Raw genomic sequence first — 26,236 nt, forward strand, 5'->3', positions numbered from 1 at the left:
AGCTTGTGTCAAATTGTTTAGTTTGATGTTGAGACCTCGCTTAGTAGGATTCCATCTAGTCACTCATTCATCTTCTTACACTCTAGGCTTTAGTATAAACTCTCTCAACCCTTTATCTTTTGTCATTTTTTTTTAAAACTCAGGTTAGTTTAGGAAACAAAGCATCGCCATATTGAAATATCAGATGATCAAGTTCCAACAAATCAAGCATTCGGGCATTCAAATGTAAGTCCCCTTGTGATTCCAGCATAATCAAATTAAACCAATGAGCTTATCCACACGTAGTGACCCTACATTCATGAACCTTGGAGTTTTCTCGAGTGATCCTTAAGCTAATCTTCAACATCTGAGAGATTTTGTTCAATAGAGGATAAGATACTTATGGTATTCTATTCTGTGTTCGCATGTGCGTAAAAAACACATCAACACATACCTATTAATAAGGAACAAATATCTCCTTACCAACTACCAACTAACTAATAACTACCCAAAATAAAGTTGCTCCCCAAAAAGTGCATTTGCATGTAGGTCAAAATTTGCAATGAACTTGGGTAGTGGGAAAGAAATGACTAACTCTAAGAAAGCACTTTTTCTTTTCCCAAGGTAGATTCTTTACCAAAAAATCAACTTCACCTTGCAAGTAATCTTTCTAGATGTCTTGATTTACTGCGCACTCTGTTCGGACATATTCCTGAAACTTCATGCAAACCGGGAACAATTCCTTATTAGGAGGAATGGGAGGATTACACACTTTGGACCGAATGCCCTCTAGATGGATGTCCACTACCCTCAGCCACTCGCGCCAGTTTGATTGACGAGCTTCAAAATGCAGTATATCTGTGTGCAGCCTGCTGATGAATTCAATGTCCTCCGCGGAGTATGTAGTTTTATTGGTCCTCAACCTATCATTCCATCGTGACACTATATCGTCACCTTCCATGTCATCTTTCTAGCTAGTGACCAATGCACTGAGGATATTTGCACCGATACTCTCAATGCTAGACAAGGCTTCCCTCGCACTCCTGAATTTTTCTGATAGTGTCCGCCATGTCCTTCATGTTGACAATCCAATACCATTCCTTAAAGATGCTGATATTATGGGGATCTAGGATTGTCTGCAGCGCGAGAATCCGAACGTGAGTCTAGAAGAGAGCCCTCATGAGGGGTAGAGCTATGCTAATTGTCTCCTGGATTTTGGCATACTCTCTCTCTACCTGCACCATCTTTAGGCGAGTCGACTGTATATTGATTGCTACGTTGAATTCATCTTTGATAATTCTCTTCCTTCTTGTCTTAATGCTCCTTGGCTATGTCTCACACTCCTTCAAACTCAGTCGTAGTTTTTTGTGCCAACACCAATGGGGGAATGTGGGACTCAACAACATTCTGTAATGGCGTTAATAAGTGATATATGTATCCCTTAGCTTGCTGGGTATGAGCTCGATATGCCTCCTGTTCAACAGTCATCTCATCCAGTTGCCTTAGCGTGTACTGAACAGATTCCTTGAACTCTTCTCTCTCCTGTTCCTTGGTCGCCTTCCCTAGTGGGATAGATATGATGCTATAATCAGCCAATGCGACCTGTTCTATTGGCTTGTTCTTGGGCGGAGCAGCAATATGAATCGTCTGATTCCTTTGTTCGTCCTTGGTGATCCTAGAGTAGGTTGTTGGCTTCTTCTTTGCTTTGGCCTGTGATTCTCGTATCCGCGAGAATATGTCCTCTAGGTTAATTGGCGGCTTGACAACTGCTTTTTGCTGTGCCTGGGCTATCAACCAATCGTGAGGGATGGTTTGTCCTAATGTAACCACCAGCTCCCCACCTTGTCCTCTAGATGGATCAGTGGACTCGCTACCTATCCGTGGTTGACCAGATGTAGAAGGTGGTTTAGGTGCTGTATCTGGTCCTTTACTCATAGTTGAGTTTTCTCCCACCTCACTAAATAACTGATGTGTAGCTTCTAATGGTGGTTGATCTCCAGTTCTATTGGGTTCTTTGGTTCTGTCTTCCTCCTTTCCTCCCTCAACTATGGTGTTATTTCTAGGATCACCTTCTTCTTGTTGCGCCTCATGTTTGCTCCCCTGCATGGGCTCTTGTCTGTCAATCTCCTCATGTGGCACAACTTCTCCATCTTCGACCTGATTTCCAGGTCTCTCCAAACTAATGATCCGTGTCTCTATTTCTTGCTCACTTTGCTTTTGCGGATCATTTGTTTTTTGTGGTTCATTTGCCTCTGGTGCAATTGGATCATTCTATGAAGGTGGGCTAGGCAGACGATCAAGCTTGACTACATCATCATTGGAGTTGGGGTCCTTAGACGAAGTGGCAGCCTTGAGCCTTCTTATTGGGATCTTTTCTTGCACATGGGCCTCGGGTGATTGATTAGGGTTCCTCTTGGTCTTCTTTGATGTTCGAGTTCCCCTGCTGGCCTTTGCCTTTTCTTTTCTTCTTAGGCTTTTCAACCTCTTCTTCCCTTGGTTTACTTGATGCTCCTTCGTCCTCTAAAGAATGGGAATCAAGATTGCCCATCATGTTATAGGTGAATTGAGTCCCTTCATGAGTTAGTCTTTCTATTTGCTGGGATAGCCAGTTTTCTGTATATCTCCTAGGACCTTCCATGATGAACTCTAAGTTTGTAATCGGGTCTTGGGCCCAGGTAATGGCTGGTGGGAGGCCTTTGACTACCTCATAATCTTGGGTCTGGAGGCAATCGCTATAATCAACTACCTGATCCGGGACTTGGTGGTACTCAATCTCTCATTTGTTGAACATTTAACCTTGAGTATTCTCGCTGGTGGACCTCAAAGTCATCTAGGCAGTTAGCCCAGTAGTCCTCTATGGATGCCTTACCCCTGTAATGCCTGCCTTAAGCCTTCTTTCCTAGCCCAGCCGGGTCGAAGTTTTTCTTGGGGAGATGCTCTTGCAAGCAACATGTTGCTAATTCATCAAAGGATTCCTCGGCCTGCACAAAGTTTTTGAAGTATACATCATTCTTCCCTATGACAATTGGGAATGTGAACCTTGACTACTTCTTTTCTCTGAGTATCAGCCATGCTGGGTGCGCTTGTCTTGCAACTTCCAAAAGGACCATTTTGTCTGATGGGTAACGGGGAAGTCAGAATGGTGCTCCCTCGAAGCTTGAAAATCTGATATAGGAAAAGAGAGGGAACTGAATAAACCACTCTTCGTACTTCTATATCAATGCGGTAGCCTGCTTTGATAGCCTTATGTGTAATCCCCCTTGCATCATCCTAACCATGCGCATTGTGAATGCATCATTCACGCACTCATACTGACCGATTGCATAAGCAATGTCGTTTTTCTCCCTCTGAGCTATGTTATAATAATGCAATTGGGGGTAGCAGTCATATACCTTCACCTGATTGGGTCCATTCCCAATTTCACCTTTTCGGATCAACCCTGGTAGCTTCTGATGCCTAGTGAACATATAAACTAAGTAGGAGGTCATGGTGAAGTATCTCTTCTCCTTGAGCTCAAGTAGCTGCGTGTGAATGTTGTCCTAATGATCTGAGCCAAGTCAAACTTAGCCTTCCCATTGAAGCCCCTGCTCTATGAAATAAAACATTCACTCCTCAAATAGTTTAGAGTGGGGAAGCCCCAGGACCCGGCTAAGTAGTGTGACGATGTCCTCGTACTCGTTATTGAACTCGCTTCTGTAGGTCTTTTTGCCAATCTTACTGTTTGGGGCTCTTCTTACTTTAAACCATTCTTCGTTGATTAGTACCTTGGACTTACTAGGATTCATATCAAAAGCGAGCTGGGCCTCATCGATGGTCACTGCAGTGGCACCCTCAGGAAGCGGGATGTCAAATGCTTCTCCGATAGCCTCAGGGGTGAAATCAGCCAATACCACAAGCTCATAATTCTGTAATACCGGTGGGAAACCAACAACCTGTGCAATGCCGCTTTCTACCATCCGCTTGGGCTTGCCATATGCATTTCGAGCATATACTCTATCTCTAAATCTCTGGATGTCTATATGCTCGAGGTCTGTATCCCCAACATTATCCTAATTGCTTTGGACCCTTGAGTCCTCGATCACCCCTTGATATTGATATTTCATTTTTTTAAGTTTGCGGGGAATGTCGGCTTTGGAAGTCTGTGATGCCCTTGGTGCGTCGGGTGCCTTTGAAGATTTTGCCGCCTGATTAGGCATCTATCTTGCACACCCGAACACGAATTACGAGGTGATTTTGATGCGAAAACACAAATTAGTAGTGCCAGAAGATGGCAATAGTGATAAAATTGATGATCGGCGAGATAATTTAAAACTTGAAAGCATGATTAAAACAGGCTATTCAAATAATTCGAATTCTATGCTTGAAGCGCAATTTGGATTTTGAAGATCTGTTGGTTTGGCTAGTTGGTTAGAACAAATTTTCAAAATGCTGCTCCTGATTGCTGATGTTTGAAAAAGTTGCTACGATTCAAGTTCATCGTTCAAGTTTTTAGCTTTGATTGAGCATTTGAATGTTTTGAAAGATGGGCTTACACTCTCAAGTTTGGACCGAATTTATGAGTTTGCCTAAGTTTGAAGATTTTCGGCTAGAGGGCCAATTTTGACAATCTATGGTTGTGCTGATGTTTGCTTGGGTTCAAACCTTCAAAGTTTCTCGCATTTACATTCACATTCTAACCTTAGGTTAATTGTAATGACCATTTTGCAACATTTTAACCACTTGGAGGGTAGAATTTGCAACATACCTGGCAGCGTTTTCAAAAGACTAGCTTATTGCAAATGCTGATGAAAGTTTCGTGCTTTGGAAAGGTATGGAATTTCGGCTTGATAGAATAAAATGAGAGGATGATCTCTCCTTTCAGATTATAAATTTCTTCTTTCCCTGCGTGATTTTCTTTGCTCAACCCCCAAACGTCTCTTCCTAGCAAAGGAACTCGGGCGATTGAAGACACATATGAGCGATTTAAACTTTGCTATGAGTTTCGGTTCTTCAAGCCAAAATGTGTGATTTTGAAGACATCACTTAAACTTTGAATGCTCTTCCCTTTGGTGAATTTTGGCTTGATGAAAATTGATGGGAAACTGTGAACTTCTTGCGAATTCGACAAGACTATTGAATTTTGACCTCGCCTACTTGATCCAACAAGGAGTTTGGCTCACTTGTGACAAGCGCGATTTTGAAGATTCTTGGCCTTTTGCGTGATTTAAATATTTGTGCTTTGGGCGAATTTCGGCTTGCCAAGTGAAATTGCGCAATTTGGATCTCTTTGGTTTTGCAATTTCGAGTTATAAACTCATTTTGCGCGACTTCGATCTCTTAGTTATCTTCGGCTAAATGAAGTTAATTTGCGGGGTGTTCATTTCTTTGCTTCATTTTCGGCCTATATGGTCATTTTGCACGAATGTGAATCCTTTATTATTTTCGGCCCATAAGGACCTTATGTGCGATTTGGACTCTTTTCATCCTTTTCGGCTCTTATAGAATTAATAGCGTGAATTTTAACCTTTTTCCTGCGGAATTCTTATTTCTTAATTTCATTTTCGGGCTTTAGAGGTTATTTGTGAGCTTTTTGTTTCCATCTTTTCACCTTTTTTGGCCTAATAAGCCGTTTTGCGAGTTTTTAAAAGCTATCTCATTTTTCGGCCAAAAACACTATTTGGCAAACCTTAACTCTTTTTCTCCATTTTAACCTATTTGGCTCGATTTTGAAATGTATTTTGCCTTGAATTTTTTTTTTAAAACCTCGGGCTATTGAGCTATTTTGCACAACTTTGTCTTGTGGCCTCCTTTAGTTAAAACGTCGCTTTTGATAACTTCGGGCTCTTGAGATGAATTGCATGACTTTGTGAACGTCCTCTAAGTCAAATTTTGGGTGTTTAGACCGAAATGCAAGATGGTTTATAAGTGAGAATGTTTTGTTTTGATATTTTTGGGCATTTTGGTCGAAAAGTGCGACTTTAAACTCTTTAAGTTTGGATGTCTAATTTGCCTTGCAATTTCGGACCACTTGACCCTTTTGTGAGATATTCCTCACTTCGGGCCCTTCAACCAAAATGCAAGACAGGTTTTAAGTTGCAATGTGTTGCTAGACTATCAAAATTTGCACATTTTAATTACTTTGTGCGATAGTGTTTTTAAGCCCAAACACCTAACTTCGTGCATTTCGTTTAAGGACGCGAACTCCCTTTGACGTTTTACACATCTTTGTTTAAAAATTTGCTCCTTTTACTCAAAAAGTGCGATTTTGTTTAAGTGAAAGTGCCCATTCTTTTGAATTTCGGGCAATATGGGTTAAATGTGAGATCTTTTAATTTGCTTCGAGTATCAGGCTTCAAACTTGTTGGTGATTAATCTTGGATTTGACAACATCTCGAGACTTCACCTCAGGCTCTTTCTCACTCAGGTAGCCAACTTTTATCAGCTCAAGACCCTTTGTTAGCTTGGGAATCCGACTTAAATGCAACAGCTTGCTTCTCATTTTCAAGATGCAAATCCTCCAGTATCTAGGATTCAGGCTGGATCATCTTCTCAACACTCAAAACCTTCACTGTTGCGACTTCTCTGCTCAGCTACAAAATTTCACTCAAGACCTCAACGAGGTAACAAGACGCGAAAAGGGGGGACCCTGTCGACGATGGGGAGTGTGTGCAAGGCACAACACAACTGTTCTCAATCAATTTTGCAAATTAGGTAGCTGAGAAATAACTAACCTGTGTCCCCCTCTTGTTTTGAATTACATTAATTGGGCCCACAGGTAATCACTTTACAATAAAGCAATTCTGTTTTACAAATAAAATGATTTTTGATGTTTCCAGTTGTGCATTTCTGATTATGTATGTCCTGTAGCATTCTGAGTGTTGTCACTTTTGTTGCCATCTCGCGCCCTAAGGATGACATCACTTTGGCATTCTGCAGCACAGTGGTGGTCCTTCAACTTGTTGCCGGTGGTGGTTCTTATCTGTGTGCTTTATCCTAGGCTTTGCAACACGTTTTTCATTGGCATTGCTCTATGATCATCATTATGATCCTGCATGCTACATCTTCATCCTTTGGCTTGATCATGATCAGATCTTCAATCTGTGCTTTAGGTTTCCTCTTGGCTCCTTCTAGTGGCACTGATCTACAAAAAGCAAGTACAATTTGGATAAATTCCGATGGGCTATTTAATTGCAAATTGTTTTTCTATTGGTGCGATGTGGTTTGCTGTGAACATTCTTTGAACACACAGTCATTCCATTACTCAATAATCAAAATGCCTAAGTCTGGAGTGATTTCACCAAAGTTAAAAGTTATGTTCTTTCAAACATTTACCTCCTTTATGAAATTCGGTGTTGTTATTGGGGTAGCTACAATTTAGCATGACTCAAAATTTAGACTTGTGCCTCTTTTGTTTAGAAAAGACCAAATTTCATTTCACATATACATTTTGACCTTTGCAAGGGCTAAAAACAAAATGATTTGATCTCCCCCACCTTTTTTTTTTTTTCCAATTTTGTGTTTTGGTTTAAAAAAATTCGAACTTCATATTAAACAAGGCCGTGTTCGGCATTTTCAACAGGCAAAATCAAGGGCGTCGAAAGAACAAATTTGTTCTAAAATGCCAAAACTTTATTTTGTTTTTATTTTATTTTGGCTTTTAGCTCTTTGAGGAGTCAAGGTTTTTCTTCAGTGTTTCCTTCAGATTATCAAAGTGATGACGGGGAAGCCAAGAAAAAATGACTTGACTTCCAAAAATGCTGCACTTAGGCTTCACGTTCCTCCTTTTTCGATTTGGATAAGTTGGGCTTATTTTCGGTATTTGTTCTTGGGATTTTTTACGGATTTAGTAGGGCATTTGGAAGGCCACAAAGAGGTTTGACTTCATCCTACAAAGGTCTCTCTCTCTCTCTCTCTCTCTCTCTCTCTCTCTCTCTCTCTCTCTCTCTGTTATGCAGAGCAGACTACAGGCAGAGGGGTTCCTCGTCAGAAAAGACGGTGAGGGGATGTGCAAGGCACAACAAACACGTTAAAGATGGACGAGTTACATGGCATCCTCACCACTTATGTGATGAAGACTGAGAAAGAAACATCATCAAAACCAGAAGCCACCTTCAAAGCATTAGGAAGGATGAAGAACAAAGGAATTGTATATAGTGAAAGTTCAAGTGATGAGGAAGAGTCTAAATTTGTAAAGAAAAACAAAAAAAGATCTATCAAGTGTAAAGGTGAGTATACTCTTAAATGTTTTAATTGTGGTAATATAGGTCATGTTGCTGCCAAAGGTGCATAGGTTGGAAGTGATCGCAGCGAAGAGGACGTATATTATAGCAATGGAAAAGGAAATAAGCATCATTGTAACAAGAAAATGCACACTTGAGGGAAGCATGAGAAAAACGAACTTTCAAAGACACAAGAAGAGCTTATATGTTCAAGAAAGCAAAAGTTCATCTGAGGAAAGCGGCGAAAGCTTCTTCGAAAGTGATAGAGAAGAAATTCTATTTACGACCATAGAGACAAAGGAAGGTGCACTTGAAGGAAAAGACAAAGAAATGGAAGAAAAGGAGCAGGAAGGATAGGGGGCAACCTTAGCAAATCTTGAGTTAGAACTTATTGTTGCTATAGGTGAAATCAAAAGATTCAAGAAATGTAATTCAAAGCTAAAGACTTGAATTCAAGAAGAAAGCGAATTGAAGACAAAGCTACTTGAGAAATTAGAGAAGGAGCTTTTGAATTCAAGAAGAAAGCGAATCGAAGACAAAGCCAACTTCTCCACAGCTGAAACATTTAAATGGCAATTTCCTTTTATTCTTTCTTCTCATCTTTTGAACAAAAGGAGCTTTTTGTTGGTCTGTGTCTTCATCGGAGTTTTTGCTTGATGAAAGTTCCTTGTTTTTCAATTTCCTTCTTGTTTTAAATGCTGATTCCCTGTTGATGAATCTCCTTTTCTAGTTCTCATTTCGTAGGCTGTAAGAGTTCCATGTACCTCATCCAAAGATAGCTGATCCAAATCCTTATCTCTTCTATTGCCCGATACTTTAGGATCAAATCTGTCAGGAAGTGATCTTAGTATTTTTTGAATTACTACTGCATCATCTATTTCCTCTCCTAGACTTTGTATTGTATTGACTATTTCGTCAACTCAAAGAAAGAATGCTGCAATGTTCTCCTCATCTATCCTTTTGAGGCTTTCAAATTCTCTTCTATGGCTTCGAAGTTAAGCTTATTATGTGCCTCATAGATGTTTTTCAATTTATCCCAAATTTCTTTTACTGATTGACAGTGCAGCACTTTTACAAGTTCTGGTTCACTTGATCCACACAAAATTGCATTTATTTTCTTTTGCATTGTTCTCATATGCTTTTTTCCCTGTTGCATCTAATGGGGGATTTGGAGTTTTATATCCATTCACCACTGCTTGCCAGACATCATACTCTAAAGAGCTTATAATGGTTTCCATTCTCAAACTCCAAAATGCATACTTAGTTCCATCAGACAATGGAGCTTTGCTTGAAGAAAGTCCATTAGATTTAAGCATGATCTTCCTTTAAGTTGGTTTTAGTTTGAAAGGCCTGCTGTGATACGAATTGTTGGTCCCTCAGTTATACTGAGAGGGGTGGGTGGGGGGAGGGTGGTGTGTGTATCAGTATAACACACTTATTCAGAAGTCAACTTTATTAACAACACAAGTACTTAATATAAATAAAAACTCTAAATATATTATTATTCAAAATTATTATTTTTACAATTGATAGCGGCACCAACCTCTCATTCACTTTGTGAGCATCAACCCAGTAGAGGCACCAAGCCCTCAGTCAAATCTGCCAAAGGTTTGATTATCAATCTGTCTTCAAGTCTGGTACAGATTTGATCATGATTCTGCCTTCCCGTCTGCTGCAGATCTGATCATAAATCTAGCTTTATCCCTTACTCAAATGTGTCCAAGACACGGATAATAATCTCTAGGATTCTTCACAAAATACTCCTTTTCATTCACTATATTGGAGTATTCTTTCACCTATAAGTCTGATACAAATCAGACAAAATGTCTGCTATGCGTGTACACAACCTTTCCTTCTATTTTCCTCAACACACTCTTTCTCCTTCATTTACAATCTCCGTATATAGCTGCCAAGATATGCATTTCCCTTGTAAAAGACATGCCTCTTAGCAAACAGATATATCCCAAAGACTGGTCGCATCTCTTCAACAAATCTTTCTTTCTTCTAATTAATATAATCATACCTCTTGAAAAAATACTTCCTTTAACAAATCACACTTTTGACTAATCCTTGGTTCAAACTTGCTTATAATAATATCCACATAATCGTCGATTTACCTGATCAGACTTTCTCTTGATACGGGACTTGTTTTTTAATCACTATACATTAATTAACACTATGCTTTCTGACGTACATTAGAGGATTGCGCCTTTTCAAGTCTCCTTAATGAATCGGGTTTGTTTAAACTAAACAAACACTGCATTGTGTTTGATGTACAATCTGTTTCTGTTTGACACTTGATATGAACTGTTTTTCATTGAATTAATTTCTGATAGATGTATGCATTCCATTCGATAATCTCTTTTGTGGATTGTAAATCTGATTTGATATAATGATTGTTTCTTACATCACCTTAATGAATTGAAATCCTTGTATATTGTATTCTGATCAATATATCTGTATTCGACATATACTGAACATTATATATCAGTAGTCAATCAGCAACCTGTCTTTAATAACATCAATGGATAGTAATCTAATCAGCGTAGTGATGATATATTCCACCTTGACTGAGATCAATGAGAAATTTCAACAAGAGTAATATATCATTGGCCAAGGAAGAATCGTTAAGGCATGGAGCAATCCATCTCATAAGATGATGATCGATTAACCAAACAAATATTGACTCACATTATGATTAAGGTATAACCAAGGAATGGCCGTTCAGAATGAATCTTGCAGCGATTAAGATGATCATTAAGCATCCGATCATCATCAAATATCGCTATGTATTACCGACCAAAGTGTATCAATCTTAGGAGTTGACTAATCCAATGATTAGTGATAACCACAAATAAGACAACGATTCAAATAGTTAAATGTTAAATGGTGATTAAGGTAAGAAAACTGATTGCTATGAAAAAAGACATCGAAAATCTTAAGACAAGCGAGTGAAATTATCATCGAGTGACTAATAGTTTTGAATAAGTCAACTGAATTAAAGACTATGTTGAAGGATTATAATATACAGCAAATTTTTATAAAGTTTTATATTGTTTTGAGCAGCGATTAGGAAAGAAAAGAAGAAGAGGTACAATTCATTGTGATGATCAAAGCGAGCATTGATAGAAGTCAGCAAGAGAAAAGCTGTGGCTTTATAAATAACACATGTGTGAACAATGATGCAGCAAACTTCTGTTTAGAAGAGATGTGATTGTATGAAAACTATATGCTCATATTAGGAACGTGCTAAGGATAGATTTAAATATAAGCATGCATCGCTTCGACTCTTGCAGCAATTAAAAAAAGGATGTAGGATTGTTTAAGAGGGATGTTAGGAATGGTTAAAAACCTTTTAATACAGCTGTCTGTTTAGTCAAAAGATAATAAAAAGACATGAACTATGTGTCCCTTGAATTGAAGGGTGATGACCTTTAAGGAGATCGCCTCCCTTGGGGCAGATACAAAATCATAATTAGAATGGGAGTGATTTCTTCTCATATAAGTAAAGGGAGGAAAATAAAGGAAAGAATTAAAAGGAGTGTTATGTATTGTGTTGTGGATGAAGGAGATAGGTAACACTTCAGATTTGAAGAGAGCCTTGCTTAAGAGATTTATTTTCAGACTTGTGGAGAGGATTGTTAAAAATTTATGACAGACTTGTGGAGAGGATTGTGAAAAATTTATGAAAGACTTGTGAGAAGTTTGTAATCTGATTTGTGACAGATTTAAAGATGAAATAAAAAGATCTTTTATAGAAAATTTAAGAAGAAAGTATTGTTGCAGGCCTATACCAGATTTGTAGAGCAATTTGAAGAGGAAACCCTAATAGCATTAGTTGTAAAGATAATTTCTACCTTCTGAACTAGTCTTAGAATTTTAAGTTAAATATGGTAATATTTATATCTTCAGTTTTGATAAAATTATATTTATTATTAGATTACAATTCTCATTTTAAGTTGGCATTGTTATCTAAGGACTAAATTGAGGTAGATCCCAAACGGGGGCATTACATATCATCACCAAATGTCTTGATGGGAACATTCATCTTTTTCTAATCATGAGACTATACAATCAGATTGTTCTTAATTTAAAACATTTAGAGTTTTGATGTCCCTTTCAACAGTAATAACAAAATTTACTAGGTTTCTTATTATCTAAAGAAGGAGAATGAGTAGCATGAGAAGAAGAGGAAGAAGAAGAATTTTTCTCTTTAGAGTTTTTTGCTGTGGTTGAGAACTTGAAGCCTTTGGAGGACTTATAAAAAGGAAGGTCCAGATGCTCAATATTGGGAAACTAAATACATTTGATAGTGTGATACTACATCATTGATGAATGCCAAATGTCAATTGATAATTCAGAATTTCAATATTATCATATTATGTCCTATGCCATATAATATATATCAATGTATCATATATGTCTAGGTTCCCAATTCAAATTAAAATGATAGGAATAAAGATAAACATTAAATGCCAATTGATAGTTAACAATTGTGATGGTGAAAAGTAAGGATTTCACCATGGAATGTAGTAAGACCACTAATTTTTGCTTAATTACTGTAAATGCAGATTGTACTCCTCTCAGATTTGATAGTTGATAGATTGTAATTAATATTTCTGAATATATGTGATTTATGATTCTAATGAAGACTGTGTTTTGCAGGTCCAAACAAGGCTGAGAATGTTCGATTTTAATTGCTCAATATTGCCTTATCGGGTCTGCATATATACTTGTATTGGAGGGGCATGTCTTGAGTGCACATGTCTCCACAAAATGGAGGCATGTCCGCTCAAGACGTGCCTCCTCATGGATGACACTTAAACAATATTATGAATACCGTTTTATGAACGGTCACTTACTATTAGTTAAGTAGTCACTAACATATGTTTAATATGCCGATAAGAAAGGTATTCAATGTATATACAATGTAAGCAATGTTGATTGATCATTACTCGATTGATAATGAAATCAATATGATATTAATTCATGCAGATTGAAAGCATTCTTTATTCGATCATGATAATTAATAGTGAGGTGGTAAACTGATATATTTTATTGTTGATTCTTTATCTGTCGATGTTATAATTTTAACACTCCCTCTTAGCTAGGGAAGATAAAGAGTAAGAATATTATAATGAAGTCTGAGAGTGCATTATCATACTAATAGCTATCACATAACTTGTGATAAGAGCTATCACTTAATCTCGTGATAACGTATATCACCTAATCTCGTGATATGAAGTATTACCTGTCTCGTGATACTAAAGGATATAATATACTCTAGAACATTACATTCTCCTCATATATCCTAGTTATGGTATGTGCATTGACATTAAGTCACACAATGTCTACCATTACAAATCATGAGAAATCCATGAATAATGATATCAAGTCACATGATATCAATCTACTGAACATTGTAAGATCGTCACCTTATAGTGTCAAATACAAGTGCTCATTATCTAAAAGATCGTCACCTTTTAGAAATGTACATAGGGGGTGGGGCCCATAAAGTCATAGAGTCACACATATGACAAAAGAAGTTTACACATTAAACATCTTATATATTAGTACAAATAGATATAATACTTACATTTCAATCATACCAAGACTCTTTCTGAAGTATTCAACTTTCACTCTGGAGAGAGGTTTGGTAAGTATGTTTGCTGTCTGATCTCTTGTACTGATATACTCCAACTAGATTACATTCCTTTCTACCTTGTCTCTCACATAGTGATAAGGAATCTCGATATGCTTAGATCTATCATGAAACACTGGATTCACTGAAAGCTTAATACAACTCTGATTATCACAGTGGATAATAGTAGGTTTTAGAGGCTCACCAAATAATCCCACAAGCAGTTTTCTGAGCCATACTGCTTCTCTTGCAGCCATAGAAGCTGCAATGTATTCGGCTTCTATAGAACTCTGAGCCATTGAAGATTGTTTTCTGCTTATCCACGATATCATAGCCGATCCTAAATTGAAGCAACATCCTGAGGTGCTTTTCCGATCGGTCACGCTTCCAGCCCAATCGAAATCTGTGAATCCGTGAAGATCTAAATCAACCTTTCCATATTTGAGACCATAATTAAGGGTACCTTGAAGGTGCCTCATTATATGCTTCATGGCGACAAGATGTGTCTCCTTGGGCTCACACATAAACTGACTCAAAGCATTCACAACATAACAGATATCTGGTCTGGTGTTGACCAAGTACATCAAAGATCCAATCATCTGCCTATAGAGAGTTGGATTTGCTAACTGAGAATCTGTTGCTGCTTCCTTCAATTTATGAAGATTTGTTTCCATGGGAGATGACATAGATCTACAATTCATCATTCCAAATCTCTTCAATATATCAAGGGTGTACTTCCCTTGATTCAGAATAATGCCATCTGATTTCAGCCAGACTTCTAATCGAAGGAAGTAGTGCAATAGACCTAAGTCCATCGTGTCAAACTCTAAGGCTAGATCCTTCTTACACTGATCAATAAGGTGATCCACTCCTGTAATCAATAGATCATCAACATATAATATAAATATTAACATATCACCTTTGATTTTGTCGAAGTAGAGATTTGGGTCTGCATCATTTTTCGAGAAACCTAATCCCATGAGGTAACTGTCACTTCTTTCATACCGGGCTCTAGGAGCTTGCTTAAGTCCATACAAGCTTTCTTCAATTTACACACATGTGACTTTGCATTGTGGATCTCGAATCCTTTAGGTTGCTCTAAGTAGACCTCTTCTTCAATAGTCCCATTTAAGAATGCAGTTTTTACATCCATTTGATGGACTTTCCATACTTTGGCTGCTGCAATGGCTAGATCTGCTATGACTGAGGTATAGCGAGCAACTGGTGCAAAAGTTTCTTCATAATCAATTCCCTCCTTTTGTGAAAAACCTCTGGCTACAAATCTTTCTTTGTGTTTTTCTATACTGCCATCTGCAACATGCTTGATTTTGAATAGCCACTTGGAAGAAACAACATATTTTTCTTTAGGCCTAGATACTATCTCCCACACATCATTTTTCAAGATGGATTGATACTCCTCTGTCATGGCATCCTTCCATACTTGGTGCTGGAGAGATTATGTAACATTAGCAGGTTCTGATTTGATGAATTCACTCATCAAAGCTACATAATTAGAGAATCTCTTAGGTCTTTTACTCTTTCTAAAAGTCCCTGACGGAGCTTCATAAGTCTTTGCTTCTTTCATTGTCTTAGTAGCCCAGAGTGGTCTGTTCTTAGGATTTTACAATGATGTGATTTGTTCTTCATTTCTATCTGCCTCAGGGTACTCCCTCCGAATCTTAGGGGTAGGATCCTCTTCTAGGTCTATGGGGGGAAGTTTGAATTTATGACTCAATAGAATTTCTAGCTCTTTTAAAAGCTGTCTTCCTCAAAAATTACATCTCTGCTTAGTTCAATTTGTCTTTGACCAGGCACATATATTCTATAAGCTTTGGAGGTTTCGCTATAGCCTACAAAAATACCTTTTCTCCCATAAGGTTCTAGCTTAGTTCTTTTCCAGTGTTCCACGGGGATGCGTCCCCCCCCTTTTTGGCCACGTCTCCCCATAAGAAACGTCTCAGGGATGGGGGGACTGGGATGCGACGTCCCCTGCCGTCCCGCCACCGCCACCCAAGCGTTGCCAGAACGTCGAGACGTCTCCACGTCTCCCGGGGACGGGGACGCGACGTCCCCCGCCGTCCCGCCACTGCCACCCAAGCGTTGCCAGAACGCCGAGACGTCTCCGCCTCTCCCAGGGAGACGTGGAGATGTCTCCCAAGAGACATTTGAGCGTCTCCTTGGGAGACGTCTGGGCGTCTCCCCGTCTCTCGAGAGACGTGCAGACATCTCCCGTCACCCATGTCAAAAGCAAACAAAAAAAGCATTTTTTTATAAACACATGACTTTTTGGGGGGTTAAGGGGTAACCCTAATTGGACGTGGGCCAATAGAAAAATAACACCTGACGCCTTTAGAAAATAATAAAAGTATTATTAGAGTAGATTAGGAGGACAAGGCAAGAAATTGTTGCCCTTGATTGTAAATAAACCCCATTTTTATTGAAATCATGGTGAAATGTGTCGTTTCTTTGCAATATGCATGGTCTCTTGTTGAATCTTCGTATTAGATGGTAAATAATTAGATTGAATGGAGAAAATTGTTGAATGCACTTGTGTGGAATCCGCCTAGTCCAAACCACTAGCCTCTTGCTGACTGTAGGTGCGCCTTGCGTGGTCAACTGGCATAGAATGAACTTAATTTCAAGTCATTACACGTCTATTGTTCATGCATTATCTTGAATGGTGATCAGTGTTTGATGGTGTGTGATTTGAATCTATTTGAAGTATCCCTTAGAAGATCGCACCGAGTTGGTGTCGGGTTGTTCAATCTGATGGTGAGACCCAGCCCAGTAGGACTCCACCTAGTCATTCATCCATCTTCTTACATTCTAGATTAGACTTTCTAAGCTTTTCATCTTTTGATATTTCTTTATCTCCCAGTTAGTAGATAGGACTTGTGATTCCAGCAAATCAGACGATTAGGTCATCAAACGTAAGTGCGCTTGTGATTCCAGCAATTCACATCATACCGCAAGAGCTTATCCACAAGTAGAGAACTTACATACAAGAACCTTGGAGTTGCCTCGATTGATCCTTTGGCAAAATCTTCAGCATTCGGGGAAACTTTGTTCAAGAGAGGATAAGATACCTTGGTATTTTATTCTGTGTTCGCATGTGCATGAAAAACACATCAACAGGACCCTTACTATTTTTAGTAAGGCAGTTGAATGAATAGTGGACGTTGTTAACGCATGATAGCTTCGGTAAGATAAATGATTGAATGAGAGATAAAATGGAGTCTCTCATTCAATCATTTATCATATCGAAAACTATGATAAAACCTTCAAGCAATTAATTCCTCTTTAATAGCCATTCTACATTTGCATATAAGCAACCTATTGATAATCATACTATATATTTTGGTTATGTTCATCGATCTATTAAATCTTGTATTTAGATGTATATCGATTAACATAAATAATATTAAATAAATGATTAAATGAAAACACCGATTAAATATCGGGTTGCATATAATATATCAAGCTGCATATATTATTGGGTTGCATATGATATATCGGGTGGCAATATAACATCATCGATAGTTATCGGTGTGTTAGTCTACACCGATAGTTATCGGTTGTTAAGGCTAACACACCGATAACTATCGACTGTTAGCATTAAGCCAACACCGATAGACATCGGTTGTAATACTACTCCCACCGATTGGCATTAACGTGGAACATACATTTGTTTAGTATAAACAAAGAGCCACGATCAAGTAATGTCTTGATCGGTCATGACCGATCAAGGCATTGCTTGACCGTGACTCATTTGTTACATACTTATATTGAGTGGCATTCATGAGATAGGACAGAAAATTTTAAATGCACCTCTCACCTGCCACAAACAAGAAGATAGTCAGATATATACATTAAGGAAATAATAAAATTAGCCAATAGAATATAACTTGCATGTTGAATGTAAATTGAACATCATTTACAGACGCAGTGGGCTACCCTATGGTGTTTGTAGAATTGAGAAATAATGGTTATTATTGGAGTTATGATATTTTAAATATTATTAAAGTTATACTTTAATAATAATTAATTATAAGTGCATAATAATGATTAATATTTGGACTTTATAATATAAGGAACATTTAATGAAATAAAGTCAAATATTAATACATAAGTTATATCTTAATGTTATATTTACACTTTATAACTCAAGGGTCTATTTATCATTAAAAGGGGGCCATTTAATTAATTGTGTGAACGCCTAGGCCAAGGAGATTACTTTAAAATGTTAAAGTGCAAGCTCATAATTTAATACATGCAATTTAATGAGCTTTTTGGAGAAATTCGACTTCATGAAAGACTTATAAGGCTGCCAAGAGGAAAATCGATTATCATTGAGCATTTGTTATTTATTCATTCATGAACTGTGGAAGAAGACAAGGGTTTTCTGCCATGTCTAGCATTGGAAAACGCAACCTCTTCAATGTTTAGCAATCTTGAGGCCGTGAGATATCAGCTGAATCATTGCTTGATCGTGGACTTCATTCAGAGGTTCAATATGTGCATTAAGGAGTAGTTTTATTCAGTGTTTGAGCAGATTATTGTAGGATTTTCATTTGCAGACTTGAGACGGCTATATTAAAGAGGGAGCTTGGTAATATTTTTGGTCTGCATTTCTAGAACAAGGGCGGCAGCCTTGGAACGGTCAATTTGGCATCTAGAGGGCTTCATAATTGCTGGCCATTGTGGAATAAGTTCACCATCTCGGCTTCAATACCATCGGCATATGACTTCCAGGTTCTTCATGATATTTTGCATCAATTAGTTAGTCATTTTGCATTGTAAGAGTCACTGCTATAGGATAGTTGTAGTTGCATATTTTATATCAAAACTGTGATGACATTTGATCTTATTGTAAGCCAAGAGTCTTGGTACTTGCAGTCTATTTGTAATCAGTCACCTACATATTTCAAGGAGGAATAAGGTTGCATACCAGTGTTCCACGGGCGTTGGGGACGGGGGGACACGGGGACGCGTTTCTGGGACAGGGGGACCAAGGGCTTAAGTTTGGGGACGGCGGGGGGAAGGCGGCGGGGGTGGTGGCGGGGTGGTGGTGCTGATATAGTTATACATATACATATAGTACTTGAAAAACTAGTTTTGAAAAGATGTATGATAGTATTACAGTATAAGAATTACATTTCAAATGAGACTATAGGAAATTTGAAATACTAAATCTAAATACCAAGATTTCTAAGTTGTGTTGTTATATGGAGCCTAATTAGACTCGGAGGTTAGATTTTCCCTACTTCTATTGGCGTGGTTTCCCCCTATATTTTTCAATGGGGTTTTGGGGGCGCTTGCGCGTTCCCTGTCGCGATACAGGGTGGGGTTGTAATGTCCCTACTATTTAGAGATCATTAACTTGTAGAATAGATTGTTAGAACATAACAAACATATAAATATATATATAAGTAATTTAAATTGCAATCTAACTTCAATGCTTATTTAACATAATCATAATTTTTATCTAATAAAAAGGATACGAATGCCATACAAAGTATGTCCTTAGGCGGCCGTGAGGCTCGCCTTCTTGGAACCCCTTGGTTCCAAGATGTCCTTAGGCGGCCGTGAAGCTCGCCCTCTTGGAACCCTCCAGGAAATCGAAGATGAGTTCGAATCCTGTCTTGGGTGTAACCTCTTACACCCAAGCCCTCCAAGGAAGACCCTTGTCTATTCCTTGCCTTGGGTGATGCCTTCATCATCCAAGTCCTCAAAGGGGATCGGCCCGACCTTGAGTCCTGTCTTGGGTATAACCTCTTATACCCAAGCCAGCCAAGGAAGACCCTTGCCTTACCTTGTTTTGGGTGATGCCTCCATCATCCAAGTCCTCAAGGGGAATTGACCAGATCCTTCTCTTCTTGATTGAGTTTTAGTCAACCAAGCCATACATTTGCATAATAGTTTCAGTTCATAAACTATCCCTTGTGTTAATATGAATTCTTAATGTATTCTTAATTAACATAGATATATATAATCTTCCATCTTTTACATATGCATTACATCTCTTAACATACCTTTGTCTTCCTAATCTTTCTTAATACACAAACTTATGTATACAACAATTAACAAATTATATCTTTTAGCTATGTTTAGTGACTAGTGAATGCTACACATTAATTAATATATATACATTCACTAGACTACGATTAATCACATATTAATGAACATTACACATTACCAATATGTATGAACATTACACATTAATTAACGAACATTACATTTATTAATTTATATCCCTACTATTCATTGATACGTATACTCGTTAACATATGTTAATACAAATTCATTAACATACGGTTTATACTTATTCCTTAATATCTATAAACCATTCATTAATATGTTCATTTAAAGTATTCATTATCATAACATTACATATACATTAATTACATTTATTAACCTTAACTTCTTTCATTACCTATCTATTATAATCAATATCTGTATTTATAATCATTATGTTACTCCTTGTATGATTGAATATATATTCACTAGATTACAATTAACATCACCTATTAACGAACCTCACACATTACTTAGTAGCTAATATTAATGAGTTTCACACATTATTATGATAATGACATTACATATTAAATAATATACTTATATTATTTAATATAAATAAAACCTTGTATCACTTATATTATTTAATAAATAAACCTTGTATCTTACCTTACCTCCGCAAACCGCTCTCCCTTACCTTTTCTCCACCGTCTGCCCTCCTCCCCTTTTTTCCCTTATTTCCTTTCCTTTATATCTCTCAATTTGAGGGAGAGGTCACACCTCTTCATCATGTATGCCCTTTGGCAAGAGACACACCCTTTCACCATTATCACCCTTTGAAAGAGTGCAACTCTTCATTATTTCTACCATTTGGAAGGGACACAACCTTTCATAATCAAATCTGCACTTATTATTTAAATCAGATCTGCACTTCTCCTTACCAAATTATCCCCCACTCAAATGAGGTTTTCTTCTCCCTTTTATATATCATTGTTGAGGGAGTCACAACTTTTCCTTTCATGTCTTTTGACTTTTCATTAACTTGATTAATTTTTAATTAATCATATTTAATTATATCATTTTATATTTTAATTTTATTATTATCATTTATTATTAAATTCTATTTCAAAGTGGGGATATTATTATCATTTATTATTAAATTCTATTTCAAAGTGGGGATATTACAGGGGTTGAGGGGCAGCTCCCCGCGAGGCCAAAAATACTTTTTATTATTTTCTAAAGGCATCGGGTGTTATTTTTCTATTGGCCCACGTCCAATTAGAGTTACCCCTTAACCCCCCCAAAACTTAAAAAGTTACCTTTTTTTTAAATTTTAATTTTAAACATTGCATATACGTGGGGGTGACAGGAGACGTCTGGGTGTCTCCCCGTCCCTTGAGAGACGTCTGCACGTCTCTCGAAGGACGGGGAGACGCCCAAACGTCTCCCAAGGAGACGTGGAGGCGTCTCCATGTCTTTGTGGGAGATGCGGAGACGTCTCCCTGTCTCCGGCGGCGCTTGGGTGGCGATGGCGGGACGGCGGGGGACGTCGCGTCCCCGTCCCCCCGTCCCGGAGACGTCCCCGTCTCGGAGACGCGGCCAAAAAGGGGGGGGGGACGCGTCCCCGTGGAACACTGTTGCATACCTATTGTTTGACAATATGCCATTAGCCATGATTAAAGATTTCAGTTTAGGTATTTGGCTGTGGCATTCATTTTAGTATGCAAGACAACTATTTGTCTAAAAGTCACTAGTCGGAAGTCAACAATACATTATAGGTATTGCATAGCAAGTGTTTGATGCCATTAGCCATGATTAAAGATTTCAGTTTAGGTATTTGGCTGTAGCATTCATTTTAGTATGCAAGACAACTATTTGTCTAAAAGTCACTAGCCGGAAGTCAACATTACATTATAGGTATTGCATAGCAAGTGTTTGATTAAATGCCCTATGCTGTGGATGAACACTTCAATCATAAGGATGCATGATAAATGTTCCTTATTGCTGTAGATGCACATTAGTTTACATGCCAAGTGTTTCTGAAAATGCTACTTGGCTGTAGGTATGCATTTTACCCTAGGAACTCATGTGTATGCATTTGAATAGACTAAAAACAAGTGCATTTCATTCTCAGCTTATTGTTTGATCTTTTGACATTCATTTCAAAGCATTTGCATCATTTCTACTTGATTATAAGAGCATACACAACAAACTTAAATTCATATCAGCAAGCTACAACTTCGCATACAAAGTGTTTGACAATATTCCTTGGGGTTCAACTAAGCAAAACAGGGTCAGATTAGCCAAGGGATATTACAAATGCTAGCCGAAAAATAAATTGAATTTTCGAGATGGGTTGACACAAGATATAGGTTCCCCCTCAAATAGAGTGATTGTTGTGAGGCCCCAAAATAGCCACTGTTTGAGAGGACCATGGCACTGGGCGCCCTAGTCCTGGACATCAGGGTTCGATGATCTTGGGGAAAAAGTGTAGATAGTGAAAATATTGTTTGATGATTGGGAATGAGAGCTTCAATCAAGCTTTAGAGGTGGAACAACAAAGTGAGGTCTAAGTGAGGATAAAATTTCTAGGTGAGTACAATTTAGGATGCTATAACAATATAATATATATCTTTGTCAATTGGCATTTAATAGCGATAATTTTAGTTGTCTATGTTCGTGATTTCGGTCTTGGCTCCTAGATCCCCTCATTGTAATTAAATTTCTGAAATGACAAAAGATCCCGCTAACTAGTCGTTGTTTGTAATATCCCTTGGCTAATCTGACCCTGTTTTTGCTTATTTGAACACCAAGGAATATTGTCAAACATTTGGCATACAATGTTTGAAGCCGCTGTAGTGAATTCTTTCTTTGTCTTCTTTGGGTTTGTAGGCTGCAAATGAAGTTATGGAAAGCTTCTAACAATGCAAAGTTGTTATAGAAATGATATACTAGCTGTTTTAGACCTTTCCACACATATGTAATGACTGAAATTAACTAGTACAGCTAGTTGACATTAAGACAAACACTTGTCATGCATCCCAAAGTACACCTACAACCATTAGGCATTTAAGCAAACAATTGGCATGAAAGCTAAATGGCTGATCAATGTTGAATGTGGAATATGCAAATTATATCTCCATTAAACATATGCAACCTCCAAATATTTCATGATATAATCATAATAGAAAATGATGCAATGAAGTAATGATTTTCTAATACAATGACCATAGATAGAAAACCTGGTATTTCAATGGCTGCCTTGATATATTGGTTTGATTCTCCTCATATGCAAATCCCTTGTCACATATATATAGCTGTTCAACCTCTCTAAATCCCCTTCTATAGAACTCCAACTACTGTAGCGCACTGTTAATGGCACTGTAGCGCACTATTCACGGCACTGTTCATGCGCACTGTTCATGGCACTGTAGCGCACTGTTCACGGCACTGTTCATGCGCACTGTTCACGCGTACTGTTCATGCGCACTGTAGCAGCAAGAACAAACTTGCAATCTGCTCTTAAAACCTTGAATAATTTGTTGATAATCTCTCCCAACAAGAATGATATAACTCCATGTGCCAAAGAAGGATGATTCACAACCAACTATAAATGTTCTTCAACAATAAACTTCAAACCCTTGTAGAAAACTTCACCAATTTGCACAAATGAAAGAACTGAAGTATTCTTTCCCACAACTGCAATAATTCAGGTGTTATTTCACACCTTCAAAATTGCTATCAATAGGAAGTTTTCGTTTCCTATGATCAAAGAAGAAAATTGCGAAAGCCCTAGGCTCCACAATAAAAATCAATCAAAATACTATTCATCAACTGAATGCCGAGAATGAACTTTGCCTTTCCTTTTATTCTTTCCTTAAGAGAGCTCAAACACCTTCCTGGCCAATGTGGGATAAAAGATTTATTCCCACATTAAATTATTCACTTAATGTACTTTATTATATTAAAGTGACTTTATTATTATAAAGTTACTTTAGAACTTTATAATAATATTAAAATATTAAATAAATCACTTAAGTCACTTAAACTTTAATATCTCTTGATGTACTTGTCTGATTGCTAAGCCGTCTGAGCCAGGAGTCGACTCTCCCTATTCTCCATGTGATTGGATGCCTGTCTAAAAATAGAAACCCTGAATAGTGACTTACTATAAATAGTAAGTATGTGGAACTGAGTCTAGAAATAGCTGCAAAGGCCCAATCAAGGTCGATACTGCCAATAAGCTCTGCTCAAGTGTCTTTCTATTAATAGGAACCCTGACTCTCCCAAAATAGTAACTTACTATAAATAGTAAGTGTGCCAATCTGAGTCAAAAAACCTGCGCAAAGGCCAAAACCTGAATCCAGCTGAAGAGTAATGTCTCTAATCACCAAGTAACTGCCACACGAGGCCCTCTATCAATAATTGTTAGCCTACGAGGGTCAAATGATAGGCTAATTCTTACAAACTTTGATGCTCGCAAAATGGGGACATTACATTGTTTGGGAGTGGAGACACTAATGGGTTTAGGGGCTAGCAATGATAAGTTGGACAAGGTGTTAGATGTGAGAAAATCCCAATGAGAAGGGGTGCGGGGAAGTGAAGAGAGCAAAATGATCTTTGCATTGGGCAAAATGATTTTGTTAGGGACATTTTAGGGTTTTTGGATGCATAAAATGGTGAAAAAATGTATGTTTTTGTCATTTTTTGGTGCGCAGTTCCTTTGGATATGCTCGGGTACGTACCTGTGCTTACCTAGATGCCTGGGTACGTACCCATGGTTTAGCTAGACTAACCCATGGGTGATCTTGGACCTTCGCGAACTTGGTTCGTGTACAAGGAATAGAACCGACGAACTTGGTAATATAGAATTTTAGAGAAAAATACCAATCGGATCACAAGTTATGGAATTAATACTCTCCCGAATAAATTTTAGAATTTTTTTTCGAAGCATTTTGGAGAACTATAAGTAAAAGAAACTCTTATAAAATAAAGAATTTAAATTTAATTTCTTTTTAGCATAACCATGCCAAATTGAAGAAAACCACATTTTTGGACTCAAAACCACTTTTTTGACACGAAAACAACCAAGAAAATTTTCTTTTTCTCATTGTATTTAATAGATGTAACATGAATGTTAAAATTACAATAACTTTCTCAAAATTTAATGAAATCGAAAAATGTAAAATGGTTTGGAAAGATTTGATTGAGACCTTCATATCCAAAAACCCATTTAACAAAATATTTTTTGATTAAATATTTGTTTGCAAAGCAATGACACCGTTTTTGGAAGAAAGTTTAGAAAAAAATTAAAAAACAAGAATGGCATCTTTTCAAGAAAGCACATCAAAGTGCATTTGATGAAAATATCTCTAAATGCAGAGGAAGTGAGCTTTCAAAATCAACTCATACTAATAAAATCTTAAAAAATCAAATCAGATGGAATGGAAAAATAATTCTAAACCATTTATAAAAAACTGCTCTGATATGGAATCACAAACAAATAACAAGCATCAAGCAATGATTAGACTCTACAAAATGAAACAATAATAGCAGCAAATTATAAGGCTGCAAACTTGTATTTCCATTCTATCTTCTGTGTGAGGATAAAATACAAATATATAGGTGCAGTGTATGCTAAAATTAAAGATTTGGAATAGTATCCAAATCCTAACGTGAAATAAGAAATAAAAAACAAAAATACTATTTTTTGACTTATTGCTAAATCTTGAACAATTTTCTAATTTATGCAGACTTCCTAACATTTAGGAAAGAAACATTTGACTTTTAGCTTTTAACTTTTTACATTAAATACAAACTAACAATTATTAAATTAATAATTTAAATCCGATGCTATAACCTATACCCTATGAATCCTCATCATACATCTGTTACAATTTGGGTTTCCTTTCACATAAGGAAGTTTATTACAAGGGGCAGTGAAGAATTGGGATATAACCCTTGAGTGTGCTAACTTGAATGCATCTATTGTAGAGCTTGCCAAAGTTAGTGTAGATGCTGATGAGTCTCCTACACATGATGTACCTAGTGGGAGTTGCACTCCATTAGCTTGTGGTTCAATTGATATTGAACCAAGTGATGACTTCGAGCTAGGTGCTCTTGATGAAGATTAAAGACTGAGATACAGATTTTTGATTGTATTAATTTTCATTTGAGTGTTGACAATAGCGTCATAGACATATATGATATATGAAAATATTAAAAATTTGAACTATCAATTTACAATTAATGTTATCTTTATAACTATGATTGATCAATGATGAAATGTCATGCTATCAAAGATTCAAATGCCATCATAATTGTATGATATCGAATATTTACCAGGAAAGCATAGTATAAAATAAGCATCACATCCCTGTTCCCATGCCTATACTTGAAACTT

General features: G+C 37.4%; 1 protein-coding gene across 2 annotated transcripts in view; it reads left to right on the plus strand.

Moving 5' to 3' along the window:
* LOC131069424 (uncharacterized) overlaps positions 1 to 26,236 on the plus strand; it is a 116,691-nt gene that overhangs the window by 64,136 nt on the left and 26,319 nt on the right. The gene's annotated exons all lie outside the window — the stretch shown is intronic.

The sequence above is a fragment of the Cryptomeria japonica genome, chromosome 10 (genome assembly GCF_030272615.1).
Source record: "Cryptomeria japonica chromosome 10, Sugi_1.0, whole genome shotgun sequence".
In the NCBI taxonomy this organism is placed as follows: Eukaryota; Viridiplantae; Streptophyta; class Pinopsida; order Cupressales; family Cupressaceae; genus Cryptomeria; species Cryptomeria japonica.